Below are 22,285 nucleotides of genomic sequence, written 5' to 3' on the forward strand. Positions count from 1 at the left end.
TATTTACCTGCATTGTTCAAGAAATGAATAAAATAGATTTTAAAGTCTTGTCATTTTGGCCAATGGATAGAGGAGTGTAGTGAGACAGAGAAAGAGAGAACGTTTGTAACAATCCCGGCTCTTAAAACAAAATGTTAAATGGGTGCAATACCTTCAGCTACTATGTTGTAGTGTCAACCATTTCTAAGCAAAAGAACCCGAGGAATATAAAATGGTGCATAAGAGTCTTTTTTTAAAGCAATATGATAGTTTTGTGTGAAGAATATCTAAATTTAAGTCATTTGTCACCCTAGCTTGTTACCCAAGTCCACCCTGGCTCTATTTAGCAAATTTCAGAGAGTTTGTGAAAGAAACAGCAGCTAGTATCAACTCAGGGTAAAACAATGACTTAATACTTTCATTTATGCTTGTTGATCACTTCATATAATTTCAATAAAGACGCTATAATTATATACATAATATATATGTACCCTTTATAAAGCATTTATAAATGTGTTCAGTAATGATAAGTCATTTACAAATGCATTATGAAGCAGTTATAACTGCATGAACAAAAAGAAGGATTCTAACAAGATACTTGTCCAATAGTGAGCCGTTTGTAATAAATGTATTTATTCTTTATTTTTTTTACTTGAAAGCAGATTCACTATTATCTTGATGTTATTTGCAATATAGGCTGTAAGACTGGACACTCTTGGGTGTTATGTTGTTTTTCTTGTACCTGCTCACCATTTGACAGGTATTTCGCGATAACCCCCTTTTATTCATGCAGTTATAACTGCTTTATAATACATTTTTAAATGACATTTTAATCATTGATGAACACATTAATAAATGCTTCATAAAGGGTACCTTAATGTAAAGTGTTATCATGCATTTTTTGGTGAACTTATCATTTCAAAACCCTAAGATGTTGGGCATGCTGGACCTTAGTGCCGTCTATTGGCTTAGTTGACAGTGGATGCCAGCAGCTGTCCTTGTCAAAGAGCCCTACAAGCCCCCCGCGAGCAGGTATGTGGGTACAGAAGGGCACTTAGGGACAGCTCTCAACAGGGCTTGCATCTGGTTCTAACAAATCTGATACGGGTTAAAACTGCAAAGGAGAAGACGGGTCGGCTTAGCACATCTGTAAGTGATATGTGCAGCGCTCTATTGATGTAGATGAGTAAGACTCATTGATTATGCTGTGAAAAGCTCCTTGAGCCAGAATCTGTCCAAACCCTATAGAGGATGATCTAAATGGAATCCATGCTAACAATGAGGCTCTTAATACGACCTCCAGGGTACATGCTAGGACTGGACGGTATGACGGTATATAGCGTGCAACGTAAGAAATGACCCTGCAGTTCAAATTGAGAGAAATATGTTTTGTAGAGACTGTAGGTTGTTAATCGCTGTGGTTTATTTATTATCAGTGGGGACTGTATATTTGCTATTACATACAGCATATTGAATAATAATATATACAAAATATTTGTTTAATAAAAACTTTCTAATGAAAGAAATTATGATGTTGGCACAATTACATTTTTTGTCTACAAAGTTATTTCAGACATTGAGACATATAGATGGTTTCGTCGGATACACGCACTGGCCTGAAGTTAACTTCGGGTCTGTATTAAAGTCATAATATATATATATTTTTTATATTAATATTAACTTATAATAATATTTTTTGTGTATTAATTGTATTAAATTAAATTAAAAATCAACAGTTATTGATACCTTGCGGAGGTCTATCAGAAGTTAAGTTTGGGCAACATAACATTTATATTATTGCCGCTAAAAAAACTGTCTCTATCGACATACTTTGATTTTTCCAATTTTTTCTACTGTCTACTAACAAATACCTTGTGTATCCACAGATAATAAATAAAAGAAAAACAATTTTACACAAAATTTGACTTTAGCCTTTTTTCTAGCGTGAATCATCTTTAAAGAACATACATAAAGCAAAAATCTCTGGATTATTATACATTATGGGGTTAAATTTGTAGCAAAAATTAGTGCACCGTGACATGTACTGTATCATTACTGTATCATTACTATGACATACGCCACACTGTGTCTTATACAAGCTTGAACCCACCATTTCTCCAGGTCTACACACATGTACAGTACATTCTCGGTTCATAATCACACGCTTCAGCCTGAAGTTGCATGTAGCTCACCCCCCTGAAGTCAAGCTCAGGGGTCAACAGCTGTTCTCATTAGTCCATCTACATGTATGCAGTCTTTCCCCTGCATGGACGTACACACACACACACATACATCAGCACACACTTTCTCATCCATCAATGCCGTAGCTCGATCTAGCGAGTGTGGTGTAATCTCCATAGGGCCTCTAAGGTTGTTTCTCCAGCTAATCCTGCTCCATAGGGAACCCTACTACACCCAAATCCCAAACAGCTGCATTCACTCCTTGCACTCAGGACGCTCGGAGCTTCTCCTTCTGGCTCCACATTCAGGAAGCGAATGAAGGACACAGGTTTAGAGCCATGATGCCATGCTTAAGGAATTCTTGTCGGAGGAATCAAGAGTTACTCAGACCGCTGGGACTGACAGGGGTTTTAAAGAGACAATGATGAAACAGTTGTTAAAATAAACAAAACCTGGAATGACCTGAAATGAAAACTATCTGTGTTAGTCTGTAAACTCAACATTTACAAGCCAAAGCCGAAGTGTTACAATATATTCCCCCTGGAATTGAGTTTTAGGGGATAAATCACCTATGATCAAAAAAAAACTTTATGAATAGTTCATACAAGCAGTCTCATGTCATTCCAAACTTGAATGACTTTCTTCTTTCTATATAACACAAAAGATATTTAGAAAAAATGTTGGTAACCAAACAAGACTGTGCCTTCTTAACTTCCATTGCATAGACACAAATCCACCGAGACCTTTCTCAAAATATCTTCTTATGTGCTCCACATGAAAAAAAGAGTTTCGACTGAAATGAGGTGAACAAATGATGACAGAATTTTAATTTTGGGTGAACTATCACTTTAACTGCTAGACCAAATAATTACAATGAATTCAATTAAATTAATTAAGACTGGCTGCTACTGTACCTAATGCAAATTAAAATGCTGTCTATTTATATTTATATAAATATTCATACTGTATACGCACACACATGCTGCTTAAATTTCATCACTGACGGGGACCACCAACGGTGCACTCGTGTCACCTTTAATCACCAACTATAACTGAAATTGAATGAAATGGGGTTGCTTTGTCACGGCAAATCCCTATTAGTGTGTTAACGCCCCTTTAAATAAAACGTCTGTCAAAAACTTCACTGCGAAAGCTTTTATTTTGAGAGACATCTAATGTTATCGCAGAATCACGTTTGAAGGCTTCATGTTGCCATGACTGCGATGAGAAAGATAGGTTTGCTGCAGACATGCTACTTTAGTAATGGCCCAAAATCTCTCTGCTGAGAAATTTAAGACATGATTAGAGGAGACGGCTTCATTGAATATCTCAAAATAACAAACTACCAAGTTTTAACCACTCCAGTGTTTCTAAATAAGATGATACAGTAAACTGGCCTAAAATAAAAAGTCTTTGGACACCTTAGTTACAGTACACTTGCATGCAGTATGTCTGTGCAATATCTTATTAGTGCAAGACATCACGAAATAGCCAACCAATTTCATTTTCTGATAGTATAAGCACAAGTTCAAGCAAAAACACACGATTTCACAAAAATTAATTGGTTGGCTTTTAAATAATGCTGCTGAAACAGTATTGTATATATTACAGTATATAGTGCATAACAGTAATGAGGCACTTTCTGGACATAAGTGGAACATGAACACATCTTTCCACATAGATATACTTGTGGTTATTTTGCTAGGTTTAAAAAAAATTACTTTGACGTCAGTTAGTTAGAAGTCATTGCAAAAATGGCTCAAATAAGAAATGTTAACAGATCTGCATCACACACCATCTGATGCTTTTATCCTTAGCAGCATACAAGATAAAGTATACATTTGAAAATGTTTCTACTGTTAATGTTCTGACTTTGTATGCATTAATATATCTTTCTCACATTTATAATACTTTACTTAGTTCATAAGAGTACTTAATGTAGTTTTAAATTTTATTTGAAGGAAATAATAGTCGTTTCATGTCTATCCTTGAATCAGTAAACTAATCAAGGTTGATATAGGATATAGAAACTAATAAGTGATCAGTAATAAATACCTTTTGGATAGAGTCATTTTTACAGTAATCTAATAACGCTAACGAATATGTGATACGTAACAAGTAATTAATTACTTTTTCAGAGTAACTTACTCAACACTGAACGTTACTGAACATGTGCGCTTTTGTGGCCCAAACTTAACTTCCGGTACACATCGGCAAAGAATAGAGTCCCTAATATAATATATAATATATTTCTAATATATAATAGAAATATATATTTATACAGTTATCAAACAATAAATTATGAATATAAATTAATATGAATATAAATAAAATAAAATATAAGCGAACTTCGGGGCAGGCGCGTTTCCGATATAACCGTCTATATATTGAACAATAAATTCCCATGTATGATTTCACTTATGCATGTACGATTGTGTTTGCAAAATCAAAATTTGGCACTTCACACATACAAAAGCCAAGTAAACATCAACGGAGACTTCATAAGGGATTAAGGACCCCCTCAAGGTGTAAAGTTTGATCACACACCGAGATCAAGTAACAGTCCTACGGTGCGACATCAACATTTCAGACAGGGGTCATTGCCGAAACAGTTCTCAGCCGAAAATCCCTCTCCACAGTCATGCGCAACACACCAGAGCAACACAACATCGCCACAGCATGTCAACAGCTTCCTCCCCATAAAATATTCATTTGCAATAGAATGTTTTCCATTAACCAGTGCGGTTGCTCTGTCATTCAGTGCTGCTCCTAATGGACTATGCAAATTTCTGCTCTTGTACAGTTTTACTACTATGGGGACTCAAATCTGTGGAAAACAGAAGATGAGAATAAACCCGGTGTGCATTATGAGTGACGTCGGCGCAGCTGCAAGGATGTAATGACGACTTTGTCCGTTGAGATAATGCTAGCAGAGGGTCGTCTACCGTTGCAGAGAGGACGCGGGCTGAGGACGCAGCGCAACATTAAACCGGGAATGAGGCTTTATGTATGAGAAGCAATTACCGGTTTGAGGGGGTGAGCTTGTGGATTTTTTTTCTTTATTGGAAGAAATAAATAACAAAACAATGAACAAAGGACTGAAAAGTTAAATCGCTGAGGAAAAGTCTTTTTTTAATGGCTGAATTAAGCGAAAAATCATTTCAGGGCTCATTGATTTTTCGCAATCCTTCCGTTTGTTTCTTTTGATGCTATTTTTGAAAAAAAAGAGCGATTTGAAAAGGAAAAAAATCGAACAAAACCGCTTTAAGAGAAGAGCAGACATAACAAACCGACAGACCGAACAACCACCTTCATATCTCTTTTGGTAAACAACCCATCAGTCTCATTTTGTTTTTGAAAAACAGTCCAAATAAAAAGCTGCTCTCATGAGCACCTGAGCAACAGATGGTGGGCTGATTGAAAATCCTCTGCTGCTCACCGCAAACTCGATAGTTCAGGAAAACACGACATATAAGGGCGTACGGCCTCCAGCGGGTTGGAGGTGATTATCTGTTATTAGCTTTTTATTGTCGTAGAGAAGATGGCACCCAACATCCGTAGGCAACACAGGGTTATCTGGATATAATCTTTATTAAGAGTAACCCGGCAGTGAGTTGAGGGCAACAGAGGGCAGGTGGTCCTTGTATCCGACGTCTGCTTTATAATTTACACACAAAGCAGCCAGTCACCTTATCGTTGATGTATTTCAGATATGGATAGGAAGCCGGGACACAGTAAAAATATCTGCACTTCACTTGGCCATCACCTTGATATGAAGCTTTCTCAAATAGAAAAACTAATTTTAACGAATTGACATATTACATAACATTTGTGAGGCCATGTTATTTTATGAAATGGTAAATATTGATTTCAAGATCATTTTTAATATCATGATAACAGCACTCTCCAGCAATTTACATTTGGCTCTAGGCAAGGCAAGCTGGTAGCAAACCGTTCGACCCTGGTAATAACACACAGTTTGCAATTTTTAATCGCATCAATAAGTTAGAGCTGTTAAAGTCAATGCATTAATGATAAAGTTAATTTTATCATTAAATTCTTCATTTAATTTGATATTATCACTTAAATTTTGTTCTGTGTGGTTTCTGAAAACTGATTGGAGCAGAGAAGTCGTTTATCAGAAAATAATGGAGAACGACTAGGGTTATTATAGTTGACTAAACCAAAACCATTCAATTTCTGTTGAAACGAAAATTAGAAATGTTTGCTTAGCAATAAACCGGAAAAGTTACATCATCGATATTACGTGAAAAAATAATAATAATAATAACATTAGAATTAAAATAAACCTGTATAGCAATATGAAAAATAAAAGCGCAATAAAATAACACAACAAAAATAAAATACACCTGTACTGAAATTATAAATAAATAAAATAATCAAAAAATGAAACTACAATTAACATGAAAACAGAAAAATATAAAAATCTACAATAAAAGAAAAAATATTGTAATAACTAGAACAGCCCAACTTTACAGCTAACCCAAAACCTTTAAATCAAACCTTTAAGGGGCGATTTTGCGTTCCTTTTAATTTTTTTAATTATTTTATTATTCGTCGGCATCCAAATGTAAAGACCTCATTGACTAATATTAAAGCCTTAATCATTTGAATTTAAAATGCATATACAGTTAATTTGCCACCAGGTAAGTTACAAAGAGATAACTGGCCCTGAAACTGCAACAGCCACACAATGGCACAAACCAGCCAACATCATCCACAATCTGACCATCCGTCCCGTTTACGAGGAATTTCCTTCCTAATCCCTGTGCAATCGCTGGCACCTGACCGGCAACTTAGCCAAGATTCCCAGCGCTGGCAAAATGATAGCGAATGTAAATGGTCGAAGGGCTGCTGAAATTCCGAGTAGATTTTCAAGTGTGTGCAGCTGTGATTCCCATCCACCCCGCACCCAACAAGCCCGGGACAGTTAGCCCTCTGATCTGGCTTAGACGCATGCCGAAGCACTGCGCAGCAGGCAGCGAGCATGGCATAACTACAGGATGACCTGTCAACGCCTTCCAAGAGTCCTGATCGAGCATATCATGCACAGGGCGAGATGACATCACCGCCTAAGCCTCTCCACGTTCATTGAGGCTTGGTTTTCCCAACGTCCTTTTTGGGATATCACAGAACTGACATTTGACCCAATTGTGAAGCACCATACTTTACAAGATATAAAAATTTCTGTTGTGTCCCACTGCATCCCTTGAGTGCTACTTATACCAATGTACTCTTAAGATTAGCTGAACAAGGTTAAATGAAAGATCTTCACGAAAACAACAAAAACGTGTCAGTTTATGCATTCGACGATCATGAAGTTCGTGCTGAGAGGACATAATATATACACCCGGTTGTGAAATTGCCCAACTATGGATGTGAAGTGTTGTGTTCCCATATACGACTTTACATACACATCACACTCATGGTTATTTAAAACGTTCCAGGAATGAGTGAGGGGGGGATGTACACAGAACTATGAGTTAAATGAGCAGAGAAAAAAGATTAATAGGTTTATATTCCTCTGACATAGTGCTCCAGGGCTGCGAGACGTGGACTATAAATAGCCGCTCTTTGGCTCCTCGTTCCCTGCGTTTCAATCTTCCCAGTTTGGTAGCGTGATCGTTGTGTGCAAGGACATGAGTGCCACAAAAAAAACACAACATGCGTGAATAAGGACTAGATTAAAAGGACTGTCACTCGAGTCAGCATTTATCATATACATTTATGCATTTGGCTGAGGCTGAGGCTTTATGCAAAGAGACGTTCACGTTTCATATTTTATCAGTGCGTGCGTTTCCTTCCATCGGTTGCATTGTGTCTATAGCACCACAAGACTGATTTCCCTGCGTCTTCTTCTAATTTTTATTTTGTGTGCTGAGTTTCCCCATTTACAGTCACTATCCCTTGACACTATACAAAATATAATAATCCATCACTAAAAAAAAAAAATACTTTGTTATGATTACAGAATCGATCAATGCTGTCACTTCTAAGTACCAGGGTACTCCATTTACATTCGCACAGTTGGCAGACCCTTTTGGCAACATTTTTGCACTCTGTGTGTTTCCTGGGAGCTGAACCCATGGCCTTGGAAAGTGGCATGCTTTAGTAGTTTAGCAACATGAAATAGGGATCAGCTGTGTATTGTGCATTAAGCATTCCTGCAAATCCAACAGGAAAATAAGGCAATAACAAACAATAAAACATGGGTTTCATTCCTAGGGATTGAATGAATTTGGATGAAGGTGTAAGATTTGGAAGGCTCTATTGACAGAAATGTCTTCCGAGGTGTATAAAGACCTTACATAATAAAGCGTTATGATTTTAAAACCTTGGAATGAGCAATTTCTATCTGCATACACGGCAGGTCCCATTGCATGTAATTCGCCATTTTGTTTCTACAGTAGCCCCAAACCGGACAAACAGCTCTACAGAGCGCGTTTCGTAAATACAGATCTCCTTCGACAAAGAAGTGAAAACGTGACAACAACTTTGTCCTGTGAGAGCCACCGTAGATCTTCGAAAGGGTGGAGGGATGCTGCTATGTTTCATACACTCACTGGACCTTTCACCATAATTTGATTTGGATAAAACTGTCTGACTTATCCATAAATCTAAAGGTAAAACTCTAATTTAAATAAATACTGAGCATCAGGACTTACAGTCACCATGACCGTGTAATGCACTCTCCCAGGACAGCATGCATTTAACTGTCTTGGACACAGTTTATTAGTTGCCCTGTGGGGCTGAAGGCTAGGATCCCATGGCATTCCACCTGCCCTGTGGCCATAAGCTTGATTCTCCAGCATACTTTTTAAGTCCTTTCACAGAGTGCTGCAGACAGTAAAACAGCCAGTAACAACCCTTGAACCTTAAGCTCTGAGTGTCTGACAAAGCCATCCGGTCCCCTGGGATGTATTTGGTGCACACTGAGAACATTGGTCCATCAGGTTGTTAGTGACTCTGAGAGATTGCCACAAAGAGAAAACAAGCATTAATACTCAAAGCCCAGATAGATGCATGGCAGTGTCTTACAACATCCCTCCAATGCTTTAATGGAAGAAAGCCTGATGAATCTGGAGGCAAAGCCGGTTAGGAGGACAGAGAGAATCAATTGAAAGAGAAGGAATTGTTACTTGCTGGGGGGGTAAGAGGAGTTCATTTATTCATTTAGTAGATACTTTTATTCAAGCAACTGAAACAACAGAGAAAACATTAATAGTTCACCCAAAAGAATTCTGTCAACATTTACCTGTATGACACTCGATTTCCGGCAGAAAAAAAGGAAGATATTTTGAAGAATGGTAACCGAACAATGGTGGTACCAATTCACTTCATGGTGAGTAAATGATGACAGATTTTTTTTTTTGGCTGGATGAGCCTCTAACACTTACTTCCAGTTTAGAGGACAACACAAAGCGCCAGGCTAAAGAATTTCTTATTCTCCATGTTCGACTCTTCCTTTTGTACAATCGCATACACAGATACAGTCGAGTGACCTTCTGGTTTCCTTTATCCCATTCACAACTCTTACAGCAGGTTGTAAGTCGACTCGGCCTTGGTGAGATTCCTGTTTAGCAAATGGCAGCTAAAATTTCCCTCTCTAACACACACACACACACACACAAAGGCTACGCCAGGACAGGCCAATGGGGACAGACCCTAACCTGGCTTTGATCAATAGAGTAACAATTTGGTCTGGCCTGAAGGCGTGTCCCAGACTGGGGCATCTGAACTTGAGGTTGAGTCCCCGAAGCGTCTAGTTTCCATTTTGAGCCTTGCAAAGGATGGGAAGGGGTTGAGATCCATGGGAGGGGGGTATGTAAAAATGCGGGGTGGCTGATGAGCAAGAAATTGTTAATGTTGTGAATCACGGTGCCTATTTTAACACTTTCAATTTAGAGAGGGGTGTGACTCAGCTCTAAGCAACACATCATAATATTTAGCAGCGTTGTGGTTCTTCTGAGTGAATGCCCTATTAAGACTTCACGTTCTGTTAGTATTGCATCTTCATTTTTTTGTGACCAAACAACGTTTAGATGCTCATGTTTTTGTTCACTGTGCAAAGAAAGACATCGTCCAAAAGAAGCAAAAAAGTTCAGACTGACTGCTATTCACACTTTTAGGACATTTTCACTCCTTTGGATCGATTGCTACGGTCCGAAACCGGGGAATACATCGCTACAATATGACAATTTAGTGTAGTTCGGTTCACATTCATAAGGCAATATTAGACCAAATTTGTTTATAAGAGTCACGTGCGAGTTATCTCTCCTTCGATTGGTCATAGCGCATCTGTTTATTTTCCGGGATTCCGCTCAAAGATGTCATCCGTCAGGAAGGACAGACAGCAGCTACACTGCATTTTTGTGGCTTGTTTGGTTACTTCTGTTACTAAGTTTCATTGCATTCACGCGGCACTGTTCAACCAACCGATTCAATCCCCTTTGTTTAAAGGGCTCACTAAACACACTATAAATTTCTGTGTTTTGGAGTTCTGGAGAGCTGTTCGGCAATGTCCAAAATTGACCAAATTTCAAATCAAACACTTCACTTCACTGAGCCCAGGGTTCATTTTGGGAGCCCTTAGCAAAACAATCCCTTTTGCTCCACGCAACTTTACGTAATTACCCATCATACATTGTGATACAGTCTGGTTCCTTGGTCCGTTGGGTCGGATGGTTTTCAAACGTCTAGCGAAACGCTCCAGAGTTCGTTTGCAATCGGGCTGAGACCAAGCTTGTTCAGGCGGTCTCGGAGCGATTGTTTTAGGGATCCTAGGGCTATTGCAGTGTTCACAAAACGAACCGAACCAAGAGACAAAACGCACCAGGTTCCGAAACAAACCGTAATAATCAAGGAAGTTTTCTGCCTTAACATGGCCGCAGCCGGCGCACTGTTATCATGCAGCGCATGTAAAAAAAAAAAAATAGGTGAACTTCAGTGAACATGGACAAGTTACCTAGCTTGGGACTATTTCAGGCGCTCCGTGATAACACTGCGGCCATTGCAGGCCATGCTACAGCAGCAAACTTCCTTGATTATCACGGCGGAATAGGAGTATAGTTCCTTATCAAATCGGCCTAGAAAATCGCAACTTTCATTTTCAACCTGCCTTAGTACACGATATAACTACATAAGAGTCAAGTATTAAATACTTTAAAACTCTTTGGTAATTTTTGAACGCAATGCTACTGGTCTTATTGGATTCAATGATCTATGCTAAGCTATGCTAAAAGTGCTATTGCCAGACCCGGAATACATTCCAAAACGATAAAACTCAACTTATAAACTCGTGGGGAATTGGAAAATGATCATATTTCCGAAAAACGTGGAATGTTCCTTTAAACTGCAAGATTCACAATTCAAACAAGATTTTCGGCTTATCGGTTCTTGTCCGCAATACCCTCAGAAGTCTCCAGCATTAAAGCGACAGCCCAGGACACCATTAAGAAAAAGTGATCGAGTGAATTAGGCGAGCAAAGTGCACGGAGATGGCCGTCAATCTTTCAAAGCGAGTTGAAATGTTCTTCTGCTGGATTTGCAGTATATTACAATTCCTTTAAAAGAAAATGGGCTTTTCAAAGCAGGCACCAGAGAGTTCTTTATAAAGAGGCAAAGACTCAGACCCAACCTTGCACAAAAAAGGAAGCTGAATTAAATCACCATGTATGTATATACATAAAAACCATTGAAAATTCCAACCCCATTATTATATGGTGAAATCTAGATTGGAAATAATAATTTGTGAATGTAAGTGACATGACAGCTTCCTGCCAGGATGGGCGAGCGGCCAGGTTGTGACTGAAACAATTACATATTCACACACACAGTCGAAGTGTTTCACTATAACTCCCAATGGCACGGCCTCATATCCCCCGCTGTCCATGAAGATTATCAATGGAGAAGTGTATTGTCAGGTCCGACTGGCCACCCACAGAGTGCTGGCTCTCTACAGTAATACAGGACTGTTGTCTGGGGAAGTATGGTTATAAAAAAGCCCAACACTTTGGCCAGGACGTCACACAGAGAAAGTGAATACATGTCTAGGCTGTTATGGATGGAGAGGCTACAGAACGAGGAGCAGGTGCACTAGAGAAAAGACAATGAAGGTCATGAGAGATCAGCGCACCTATGAGCAAAACTTCTCCAAACCAAACCACACGCGCCACCTATACAGTATATTTCAAAAGTGACAGTTTTATCATTAATCGCATCCTCTGCTACAAACTAGTCTGATGAAAAGTGTGGAGTCAACCACAATACCACGACACCCCTGTGCTAGGTTACAGTTTAAAAACACAAAAGCTTCTAAAAGCACAAAAACATATTGTAGGCTTAGTGAAACCTTGAACTGTACGGTACAAATGACACAATGTTCAGATCAGAAGATATAAAACTCCTAAGCATTTGATGTTCTTTGCTGAGTGATAAACGCCAGAGATTACATTCTTACCTTTCTGTCACCAAGGCAACTCCTAAGCTCTTGGATGTCCAGTATCAGTTACTGACCTGCCCTTTGTTTCCAAAACTCAAATGTCACCAGAAGATCCTTTATGTTGGATTTAGTTAAATAAACTATACTCTGAGAAAAAGATTAAAGTTTCTTAGTGTCATCTAAATAAAAGTTGCATAACTGACAATGATAGATATCATAGATATTCTCGAACATAACCAAACCCTCTCAAGAGAATTTTATACTAAGAGTTGAATGCCAGATGTGCAAAGCTAGTTTGAAGCTATAGCTTGCCAAGCGACAGTACTTAAAGCCACTGATAAAACAATTAGATAATTATCGTTATAATTATTGAAATAATTAGCTACACAAAAAGCTACTTAAACATATGCCATTGAAGGGGGCGATATGGTTTAAGATAATCATCTGAATAATTGCATATGAAAAGCAGGGTAACAACTTCAGTCCCGTACTTGCTAAGATGCATTAGCTAACATGTACAAACAATAAACAATAGTGTTACAGCATTCATTATTCCGGATTCATTTTCATTTCAGCATTTACTAACACATTTAAAATCAAGTTGTAATGAATATTAGATTATGATTATTAGCATTAAAATTTAAAGATTAATACATGCTGAAAAACTATATTGCTTATGTTAATTTTGTATATTATGTTGTTTCTTTCTTAACAGTGAGCAAAAAGAAAAGAAGCTTTTAATAAGGATCATTAAATGTAAAGACAGACATACATTGTATTTTTGTAATTATGCTGACTCTTGTACATCATTTATTTTAATATCTGTAAATATCGTGTACATTTAGTTTTTGTTCAAGTTTTTCCTTTTGTATTTTTGAATGCCTGCTGAAAAGCTTTTTAATTGTTTTTCTGAACTTAATTATATTCTTTAGTATTCTGTTCAATTGTATTCACAATAAATGCAACTAGTAACTTAAAGGTAAAGATTTTATCTGCTTCGAAAAATTCAACAAACAAACTACACAGACTGACCTCATTAAATTCAAATGAATTAATAATCTTTATTAAACTATTGTTCTATTATTACTAATGTCTTTAAAGTCATGCACAAGAGGAGTTAAAAAGGTGAGACCATATCATTGGCCATACTGTAGAAAGTTAAAGAAGGTGCTAAATGCCTCTAAAGGAATTCCTGATTCTTTTCAAAACCGCATGGTCAGTTTGCAGAAACTGACCCTGCGAGGGTACGAAGAATTTTCACAAGGGTATTAAATCAAGCCTCGGCCAACATCTGTGACGGATTTCTGTGGCAACAAGATTCCAACTTTATGGGCGTCTTTCATCATTTCAAAGACTGGCATTACATGCAACTTGATCTCAGTTATGCAGTTACCTTCATGCTGCGACGCAAACGATAAGGCACAAATCGCAGGCTCCATATGCGCACGCTCGAAAAAATGCAACCGCAGAATAAGATCGCATGAAAACCCCCACGTGGGAAAGATTCATACTACTGACCCAGGTCAACTGATCCACAGCAACATGGAGGTTTTTATTTCTCATGAAGACTAAAGCACAATAAATCAAGAGAATGCGAATTAAATCTTAAAACGGACAGATGTGAGCAGGTGTGCAGCATATAAACCTAATGCTGAAATAAAGAATAGTATGATCATCACGAGCCATGCAAGAGATAATGTCCAGCTGTTCAGAATCATAAACCGGTTTAACCACAGGGATGGTTAAACTAAATCCTGATATGAGCTTTGCTGCCTACTGAAATTAAAGTTTGATTGTCTATCGCCATCTCTTTTGAAACAATGAAATGTTCTCTACCATTGCAATATTTCCTACTGTGGTAGTCAATGGTGGGCAAGAAGCATTTGGACAAGCATTAGTCCAAATATCTTTCTCTGTGTTCATCAGATTTAAAAATTACAAAATATTTACTCTTTAACCAAGAAGCTACAGATCGCATATTTAAATATTAAACAAATTTTTGCCAAAGAAATATTGCTTTAAGATCCCATTAATGTTAACAACTTAACGCAAGACATTTTTGAAGAAAATTCTGATGGGGCAAACAAAAAATTCTAAAGTTTAATAGTCACTTTACGGTTACAGTCGATCAAACAATGCTACAACTGACCAATCAGAATCGAGAATGTCAGAGTACAGTGTAATGATAATAAGTTATCGTTATCTGTTACAATAAAAGCAATAAGTCCGTTAAAATCTGGAAGCATCCGTGCTTCCAATAACCAAACAGAATACCGTTTACCAACTTCATCTTATTGAACTAATAAATATATCTTAACGTGTCTTTCAATTACAGAAGATGACAAGAGAGTTGATAAACGGACATGTGCTTGTCATAACTCTTCAACAAACACACTCGCAAAGATAAAGCTGCAAAGAACAAAGAAAATACAGATCAGCAGATATGACACCAAAACTTTACATTCACAAATGATGTGCAAGATGTGTGAAAATACAACTCTTCCCCCAAGTCACCTTGACACGCGACGATAAAGACTCAACACATTTAATGAGACCATAAAAGGAACGGTGATCTGCCCAGCGTTGATAATAATAGACTTACAGTGGCATCATCAACATAGCTATAACCCGCAGCACGCAAATCAATCCGTCAAGCCCGTCCGCGGTTAGACATGAGGCTTGACCTTCTGCTTGAGGTAATGCAGCCTGAAGACGCTGGGTGGCCTCAATTCCAGACCAATTTAGGAGCATCAGGATTTTATTAACCAATGCGACCCATAAAAGCGTCAGGGTACATAGTGAATTGCCTAGATGAAGTATAGACACTAGGACGAGGTCTGCTAAGACCAGAGATGACCGCACTGCAGCATGCTCGAATAAATACTGTAACTAATGATATAGGAAACCGAGCTTGATATACAGTGAAAAGTGCTTCAGAGACGAGGATGGGTATTATTGTTGCTCGGGTTAGGACGGACAGAATATAGATGCTCAGCAACACGATACATCCTGCCTCAACGTATAAAGATACAAGATTAACATCGGCATAGCAGTAGTTTGTCCTCTCTCTCAATCTTTGGATGGTCAGGGGCAACACGGGCCTCTAGCCCGGCCCGCTGTGGCTATATTTACTCCGTTTAAGCATCCCAGCGCATCACGTTGAGATTCTGTTACTCTTAGTCAGTGCTGGTCATAAGAGCAAGAACCTCTTGACCGGATTTATGTATTAACCACGTGTTCAATGCAGATATCCGGAACACATACCAAATACAGATACTGAGACCAATGGAAATAAGAAGACCACATGGAAGGGGCAAAAAGGGCTCTAGTGGAGCATGACCTTTTATAATGTCAATTTAAAATGAAACTACAATTTCTATTAGATTCTGTTAAGTTGGTTAGTACATGATGACCGTTTTTTTGTTGTTGTCGAGTGAACTATCCCTTTAAAAGTTTTATGTAATTATACTGGTTACGGTTATCGACTACCAAAAGTCTGATATCATGACAACCAAGGCTCCAAGCGTAATGAATAAGAACCCTGCAAACGTGGAAACAGCTTGTAAAACAGATGGTAGAAGGGAAAACATAAACAGGTATGATGCCCTAGCTTTTAATTTTCGACTGAAATCATTTGGCATAACATAAATTGTATTCTAGCTGGCAAAATATTCACCAATATACATTCCTCAGAGTAAAACTGTCTGCTGACCTCTAGTGGCCGCGGATCAGAGTGACCAGAGAGTGCCAAGCAAAGCTGATCATTTGTCTTCAGTGTAATCAACCAATCACATCGATTTTGTCTGAGGTACGCCATCCATTCTATGATATGATATAAATAAAATGCCGTGGGGAGTTCTTTGTCTGCGCACAAATATCAAATGTGCTGCCCGAAGTTTCCAATTACCTCTGCTGCAACAGCAGAGCTAAGGACAGATTTCAATTTGAGCGGTATTGATTTTTTTGCGTGCTGTAGAGTCTCGGCTAGATGATATCTTCACTATAGACATCACACATACCCAGTGAGAAATTAACTTAAATTAAGGAATAGCTTTCTTAATCTTTACAATAACTTGATATACTAATACAAAGATGGATGGATGGATGGATAGATAGATAGAATGATGATCAAATTTTTATTATGGGGTTAACTATCCCTTTAACTGATAACAAAGAACTGTATTATAACTGTTTATAAGTAAATCATAAATGAAGTACCTCCTTTGCAAAAATCACAGAAAATGATTTTAGACTGCTGATATGATAAGATTAATACTTAAAGAAATATTTCACCAAAAAATACATTATTTATTCACCCTTGTTTAAAACCTATATGACTTTCTTTCTTCCGTGGAACACAAAAGAAGATATTTAACGAAATGTGTTTGGTGTACGAACAATGGAAGTCAATTTGATCCAAAGTTGTTTAGTTTGCCAACGTTCTTTAAAATGTATTGTTCTGTGTTCTGCAGAGAGAAGTCAGTCATACAGGATTGGAAAGACATCAGAATGAGCGAATGATAAAAGAACTTTAATTTTTGGGTGAACCTTGGTCAGTCTCGTGAAAGTATTGGCAATCCATTATTTGTCTAGGCCTAGAGTTAAGTATTGGACAAAGAGCAATATACAACAGATTATTAAACCATATTAAGATGATGATTCTTGAAACTCGATGATTTTGTTATCTCATGTTTTCCTACTAATAAAATGCACGGGTAAATAACAATGTAAATTTAAGCCTAGCATTAAAAAGGCAGTCACTTCATACTATGCATATTGTATTGAAACACCATAGTAAATCTCCTTTTAAAAACAAGTATATATCTTAATATGTCAATAGAACGGACTCTACAAAGCTGTAAACCCAAGGCAAAAAATGTAAGATTATAGAGAATTAACATTAGCTACCACTAGATGACGCTCACCACAAGGAAACAACGAACACAAATGTCTGCTTTTTGAAATCACGTATCATAAGCACAAGCGTTCAGTATAAAGAGCAAAAGTGAATCAGGAGGTTTTCTTAGACAAAGGATCAATTTTATCTGTGAGTGTAACAGGCTTTTAACAAGATCTTTAAATATGATTGCATTTATTAGAAATCATTCCTATCAGCATATCTCTTGCGAATGATGCAGGAAGATTGCCATTCATGCAAGGCAGTTCAGTTTAGCCCACCCCCTGACCCCCCTCTGCAGCCGAATCTGACTAAGGTCAAAGACTAAATCCAGCCTGAGTCAACACTGACACTGCGTTTGGCCCAGATTCAGACAAGATGATAATGTCTATGCAGAAGGTCAATGAGAGGCCGGAAAAAACAGCTTTTGAGTCATAGGAACCACCAGGGAATGGGACATCCACACGCCCTGGATAATTCGAGCCTGGTCATCGGACACATGCTCTGGAGTTTCATTTCCTACATGCAAAACAGCTATACCCACAATAAGCAGCATCACAACATTCTGTCCTAATGTATTTAATAAACACTTTTCCACCGAGAAACAAACCAGACAACATTCAGCAGGTTTCCATTACCTCTGTACGATAAACATACTAGAGCGTACAGGGCATCAGATATTGTGATCAAACTCCTCTGACTCACCCTGATAGAAGCGCATCATCTTGTACTCTCAGCCAAATATAGAACTGAGATTAGGAGAAATGGGCCCCGCGGCTCCAGGCGCGAAAAACAAGCGCAGTGGCCCAGAAGAGCACCGCTGCTGCAGTTCTGTAACTCTGCAAAATGTGAGAGACAACCTTGAATTAAAGTTTTGGGGGTAAAGAATCAGCCCTTGAAAGTTTAGACTTGAGAATTATTATGGCCTTCACCTAGGTTGCAAAAAGTAGAGAATTTCTGGGGGAAATACGAACAAGATTTTAATTTCCCCAAGAGATTCATCTTCACGGATCAGTAGTGCGTTTTGAGCTGGAAAATGTATTCTGGCAAAAACTCCAAAGATAAATGTTGTTTCGGAGGATGTAAGGTTTATTATTAGTCGTGGTTTCACTTTGGAAATGCCAAAGTGTTTCTCTGTTCTTTACTTGGCATGTGCTGCGGCCCCTTTTAGTATGTCCCTTCTCTTTTTTATATTACTGGACATGAGAAAAAAGGCTTTAATTTATAAAGTAATAGCTACTTAATGGTAGGCAGTAAGCAGATGTTAAAAAATACCTCGGTCACCCCCCAAAAAATACAAATCTGTCATCATTAATTCACCCTCATGTCATTCCAAACCGACACCTTTTTCTGTGGAACACAAAAGAAGATATTTTGAAAAATGTCTCAATGTTTTGTGTCCAGACAATGGAAGTCAATGGGGTCCGATGTTGTTTGTCACCAATGTTCTTCAAAATATCTTTAAGGGAATTATTCCTTCAATATACAAAAAAGGCAAACTGTGGGTTATGACTTTATAACGCAAACACTATTGAAAGGTCAGTCACAAACATTCTTAGTTTTGTTAAACATCAAATTCAATCCATGTTAAAAACAAAACAGTGTTGAGTGTTGAGTTACAGCACAGTCTCAACCCTACATGATGCCCATGGACCCTTGTTGTTCATTCACTTCCAAATCAAGAGACTACAGAGGTGGGCAACAGGCACCCAAGTGCAGACACAAAAAACAACAGCAGTACTGACAGAGAAATTCTGCTTAACACAGTTTAACAAACTTTCTACAGAATAGAAAGTGAGACGCGACCTCTGTGTTCGGTCTCAGGAAAGCCATATTGCCTAAAAGCCTTTTTTTAACCGGCATTGCTAAAGAGACATGACATCAACCTGCAAATTGCAAGGAAAACATCGAGCAGAGCGGAGAGATTTCCTGAAAGGAGAACATTATCAAGAGAGAGCTCAGAGAGGTGAAAGGTTCAGAGCCAATTTCAGAACAAAATCTCGGAGGGCTGCACATTCAGACCCACAGCGAAAACAAACACAGAAGGTCAGAGCAAAGGGAAAACTGTGAACAGAGAGGTGGTGCCGTTGGCTTCGTGGTTAATGAGCTGGGCCGCTAACAGAAAGGTTGCAGGTATGATCTCAGGTAGAAATGACCCAAGAATGGAGTTACTTACATCACAATAAACACTGTGTCCTTGGCAAATACTACCTAACTAACAAAACTAACTTGTGTTTGGCTTAAGGGGGCACAATGTACTCTGGATGGAAAGCATCTGCCACTTTTAAATAATCTGTAAGTACAACACGTCATCAAGATTGAGTTGCCAAAGGTGACACATTTTGTAATCTATTTTCCTGGCAAAACCGATTCAGCCATCAGAAATATATCTGTTTAATTTGTATGCCTCTTAATCTCTTTATCTCCCCTTTTTGCTGGCGGCTATTTACCTCATAATCCATCTCTAAAAATGGCAACTTGATCCACAAATGTCTGTCCGACTGCAAACCTTTGGAAAGTGTCTAAATTCAACACATGCGAGATACTGAAGTACTCGACAAGGACTGACCAAATTTACCAATTGTTCCCTAATCTGATACGCAGTGAATATATCTAATAACACAATCTAGGTCATTGTCTCTATTCATCAGTCATAAATGAAAGATAAGATTTTGTGAGGCAACGTGAGCCATACCGATTATGTAGGAAAATATGTGTTTTGGGGTGCATCATGAGCAAATCTCATTTTAAGTTTTATTTAATATGAAGACAGCATGGTAGCTTAAAGGGCTTAAAGGAACAGTTCACCCAAAAATCTCAATTCTGTCATCATTTACTCAATCGCGAGTTGTTCCAAATCTGTATAAATGTCTTTGTTCTGATGAACACAGAGAAAGATATTTGGAAGAATGGTGTGTAAACTTCTTGGCCACCATTGACTACCATAGGAAAAATCACAATGTTAGTCAATGGTGGCCTAGAACTATTTGGTTACAAGCAGTCTTCCAAATATCTTTCCCTGTGTTCATCAGAACAAAGAAATGTATACAGGAGGGTGAATAAATCATGACAGAATTAAAATATTTCAGTGAAATCTAAAATTGTCTAATGCCAGGAAGATTTATGCATAGCCACTCACATTTACACCAAAATTGTGATCAGAAACTTTTCCTAGACGCAGAGAGGTAATAAAGGAGCGGGATAGGTATTATTATTTGCTTAGAAAAGATGACTTTGTTGTTGTAATGTTCACTCTTTAAAAACTAGAGGAGAGGTCATGTTTTCGACTAATGCTAAAAGGGAGATCAGATTTGGATGTGTTGTGGCCCTTCAGGGGCCGTCCTTATATCCTTCAGAAAAGTTTAATCAGATCTAACATGTACACGCACATAAATGGCAAATGTAATTCTGGTAGGAAATAATATCCGGTTAAAGAGCATGAATTGTTTATCATCAACCCCCACATAGGAAGAGCTAAAGCTCTGTTTCATTACACCCCACACACAAACCGGCTACAATGGTTCGGTGGAAATATCACCCAAAATATTATTTGACATTTACAAGAAAAACTTTCTTTAGGGGTTACTGAACTGTTGTATTGCATAAATCACGTCACAGTACAACTGCATTATATTGCATGGCTGATTTCTTCACGCCCTCAGCAGACTCAGACAGGAACGAGCGTGCGTGCCGTTGTATCCTGACGTTCACAAAACACTGGATCTTAGAAAGGTATAAATCACAGGAAACACGTTGTTTATGGTCGATTATAGAATTAGGTAGGTCTGCATCAACACCTAACTTTTATTATTAACTCGAGGATGAGCATTCAACCTGTGTGCAGAGCAAAGACAAGTAAGACCAAAGGTAGACATTCTTATGACATCTTCGAGTACGAACTTGCTTAAAAGTCATCAATATCATGACTTTTAACAAAATAATTATACAGAACTTAATATGCTCCTAAAAAAACCTGGGTGTGGTTCTCTTTAAAGAGTCAAATCTTCCTGTGCGCCGCGTCTCCAGGCAGTGAACACCTCACTTATTCGCTTCAGGGAATGCTGTCACAATGGTTTTAAAGCCTGCCAGGCCAGCATACAAAACAGGGCGTCAATATTCCCGGCAGAGGAAGATGCCGATATTTGTAGGACTTGATTTTAGCAACTATATTGTCTAAATTCAGACCAACACTCTTGAGAGAATGTGTCAAAACATTGCTCTCTGCATTTCCATATGGCAACAATGGTTCAACCAATGGCAGGAGTTTGGGACTATCTGTTTTCCAGACTAAGACAGGAGAGTATTCTGAAAACCACCAAATTCACCAAATTCATTTGGTGACACAAATGCCATTGAACTTAAACATATCAACCTAAATGTAAATGTCTTTTAACATTTTAAGTCTTTATGTATTCCTACGGCAAGAAAATATTCAAGGGCATTTGCAACATTGAACATCACCATTTTTTTTTCACTTTGAGTCAGACCTAATCGCAAAGCTAATTTACAAGGTAATGTATCATTTTGCCTCTAGTGCTGGTGGTTCAGCACATTGTCTCCTTCATTTAATGACAGTTCCAGAGATGTTACAGCAGGATTTAACAGCCCTTCTTCTCAAAAGAGGCCTTAATTACAACCTTACTGAGATTCTGCACACTAAAATTCTCCTGCTCAGGTTTAATGTACTAAGGTAGCATGCTCCCTGCGGACAAGAACAAATGCAGAAAACAGGAAATCTTTTTTCCTTGTGAAATGAAAACAGGCCC

At 38.1% G+C, this 22,285-nt stretch overlaps 1 protein-coding gene across 2 annotated transcripts in view; it reads right to left on the reverse strand.

Moving 5' to 3' along the window:
- Positions 1 to 22,285, reverse strand: part of tspan9a (tetraspanin 9a) — a 158,498-nt gene that overhangs the window by 119,657 nt on the left and 16,556 nt on the right. Inside the window, exon 1 of one of the 2 annotated variants that reach the window (XM_056766019.1) lies at positions 18,225 to 18,307. The exons of the other annotated variant lie outside the window; for it this stretch is intronic. The gene's annotated coding sequence lies outside the window, so the exon portion shown is untranslated. Of the gene's footprint in view, positions 1 to 18,224; positions 18,308 to 22,285 lie in introns of those variants that run through there. 2 annotated transcript variants of the gene reach the window in all.

The sequence above is a fragment of the Triplophysa dalaica genome, chromosome 14, assembly GCF_015846415.1.
Source record: "Triplophysa dalaica isolate WHDGS20190420 chromosome 14, ASM1584641v1, whole genome shotgun sequence".
Taxonomy (NCBI): Eukaryota; Metazoa; Chordata; class Actinopteri; order Cypriniformes; family Nemacheilidae; genus Triplophysa; species Triplophysa dalaica.